Genomic DNA, 3396 nt, shown 5'->3' on the forward strand with positions numbered 1-3396 from the left:
CACCCTATCAACCTAATGTTTTACATCTATAGACCGTTATGATAATAAAATTTAATATTTAAGAATTTTTCACATTTCGCATGGGTTTTACAAGAGTGTTAAAATATATCAAATATTTCAGATTTGTAAAACTCTCTCACAAAAAAATTTACAAAATTGAGCAAAATCCTTAAATTTTTTATCATATAAACAAAAATGCAAGCCAAAGAGGGGCCTTCTTAATGACAACAGAATTGTTCCCTGTGGTGTTTGTGGCTATTTTATTATCCCCGTCTTTCTTTTCTTCTGTTTTGCCTCCTGAGCCTGCCTGGTCTTTTGAAGTTTCTGTCGTTTTTTCTTGTTGTTTTTGCTTATTTTCCTTGACTTTAGTTTCCAAAAGCATCATCATTGCCGTTCCTAAGTCTGTAACACTGCTGATATCACCTTTTTGGTCTGTTCCTAGTAGCTTTGAGGGCTTTTTGATTTCTTTTAGCTTGTCCCAGAATTTAGTCGTTATGTCCTTTCCTGTCCCGTAGTGACTTTTTATGGTATCCTGCACCGCCTTGCCATTATTAGCTGTTGCCGCTTGACGGTCAAGGCCGAGAAAAACCAGACCTACTGCGGCTAGAAAGTCCTTGTGGGCGGTGTATGATGCTAGGTCGTCTGGGTCAAAGCTTGTTTTGGCGGTTTGAATTTCACTCATTATGTTGTGTGTTGCCGCGGCAGCGTCTTCTGCGTAGTGTTCGAATTTGCCGGTGTTAAACGTTGCACGACCTTCCGTATTGAAGTTTTTTGTTGCTTTCTTCAGGTTTAGTGCTTGTGTTTTCGTGACCGCGCCAGACACTATGCACAGGTTGTTGTTGTTGTTGCCCCCGTCTTCACTCACAGTCCCACTTTTGCACTTGTTGCCGCTGTCGCTTTGTGCTTTGCCCATTAAAGGCGCCTCTGCCGCCCCTCCTTTCTCTTTTAGTTTTAGTTCGTATATCGTCAGCTGATCGAAGTTGTCCTGCTTAGCCCAATCAATGGAGTGCTGCCGTTTCGTATTGAAAGTGGTGTGCGTGGCTGGCCCGTAAGTTTTTGGTCCAGATGTCAGGTATATGTTTCCGCTGCCTGACGTTATGGCGTCTGCGTCGGTATTGTCACTGATTATGGATGGCACCTTTAGGTCATCACAGTTGGCTGTGCCGAATTGGTTGCCAGTTAGATTCGCCAGTTTTGTTTGTGCCCTAATGAGTTTGTCGGCAAAATTTAGCTGAGCTGTTGTGGCTTGGTGTAATTTTTTTGCTATAAGAAATGCTATTGGTAGAGCGGCTTTTTGTATATTGCTTGTTGCTGCGCCGACTGCTGCTGCAGTCGCTTGGCTGAGCCGCAGTTGAAGTTTGTTGCTTTTAGCACCTTTGTTTGTGATGGCAGCTGAATGCAGCTCCGCGACCTCCGATAAAACAAGAGCACTCATTGCTGCTGATGTCATGTGTGTGTGAGCTTTCTCTTCGCTTGCTGTCGCGGTAGAGACAGTCACTAACACCGCTACCACTACCCGTCCCTTTAAGTTTGTCATATCTTGTGTGTTTCTCTCTGATTGTCTTGGATATAGAAACGAATGTAATTTTGTCGTGCTTCTTAAATTGGACTTCCTGTGGTGTTGGTGCACGCGGCAGTCAGTCTGAGGTTTGTTTGTTAAACATCGTTCGTATAGAAGGAAAACCTTGCATAACCACCGCCTGCCTCGACGTTTCTATGGTACTACTGTGCCGGTCCGGTTTGATGTCAGTTTCATTTGCTTTTCTGTCGGTCTCCTGCTTCGTATTTTCATCTTCTAATTACGGTGGTCTTTATTACGGATTCACCTACCTTAGGTATGTACCATCGGTTGTTCCACTCTAAATACAATGTATTCGTTACAGAGCTGTGGTTGGCTGCTTCTGATCTTCATTTAATTTATTTTTTTACTTTTTTGCTAACGTATTTGGCTTATCAACTACCTATTCTACTGATAGTTTACGTATTAAGGCTTTGATGACCGCTGCATACTCGTTGTAACCTCTGTGGAGCCTCCAAAAAATGACCAGTAGGTTTGCTGTAGAATCACCTACTTTTAGCGTCAAGTCATATAGTTTTATATCTATTACACCTATGCTTCACCTCAACCCACCTAATCAATTCCTTTAAAATATGTGAATCTTTAATGGTCAAACTTAAAAGCTAATGTTTTGTTGTTGTTTCTATTTTCTCTCAATTTTTTATATGTTTTCATAATAACCCAAATATCGTTGCTGTTTATCACGAACCCGTTTCCTGTTCTTGTTTTATTTTCTGTGATGGGTGGTTTTACTACGTCTGCGCTTGATAGTATATTATTTTGGACTCAAACTTTTTTCGCTTTCGCTTTCGGTTTGTTAATGCACTTCGTCAGCTATGCGTCATCGGAAGACTTTATATAGGTTGCCCACTCCCTCAATGGTGTTAGAAGTTGCCTGTTAAACAAATAGAGAAGATGAAAAAGTGTCATTTCTAAAGTTCTCTATTTTAGATAGTTCCTCCACAATTTGATGGTTACGTTATTTCGTGCAATTTGCGTTTATTTATTCTTTTGATGTCCGGTGTAGTACAATCGCGGCCCTACTTTTAAAATGCCCCCTGATAATACTGTAGTGTTGGTGAAAAATATTGGGCATTATTTTTCTATGCACTGAGGCGGCGACTTTCACACTACCTCACACTTACCCCACCCATTCCTTCCTCTGCTGCTGCTTTTTCTGAGCCAGAAATTAGGTTACACCATCAGATTAAAAACAACAGTCACCACCGTCACCTCCTTGTGTACGATTATGCCCTCAATCATAACGTTTGTTTGAAGATGCACAACTTCCATCCCCTCTCTCTCCCTTCTTCTTTTTCTATTTCCTTTAAAAATACTCCATTCGAACCCTATCTCTCATATTCACTTACTAACACTTACTCACCTGTTTCCACTGCTCTCAACCATTGTTTAAACTCCTTTAACTTTTGTTTTACAGTCACTATGCTACATTAATCCTTTTATAACATTATTATATATATGCACTCGAAGCACTTTCTATCATTATTATCATTATCATTATTACTATTATACCCTAACATACATAAATAACGAAAATAAAGAAAAAAAAATAGCACTCATTTTTCACAACAAAAGATATTAAAACATAACAAATTTAGAAAAATTTCTAAATTTCATAAAATTGAGCAAACACCCTTAAAATTTTAAAATGCCAACAAACTCATAAAAGCAAAAACAATAATGGCCAATTTTTTATTGACAATAAAAGTGGAATCTTTGCATTCTGTTCCCTCCCATTTGCATTCAGGAGCCTTGGTGCATTCTGGTTCCAACTTCCCTTTGCATTTCTCCTCTTTCTTTTGTTCTCCTGCAGCTCC

The sequence above is a fragment of the Trypanosoma equiperdum genome (assembly GCF_001457755.1).
Source record: "Trypanosoma equiperdum strain OVI genome assembly, contig: ctg_733, whole genome shotgun sequence".
Taxonomy (NCBI): Eukaryota; Euglenozoa; class Kinetoplastea; order Trypanosomatida; family Trypanosomatidae; genus Trypanosoma; species Trypanosoma equiperdum.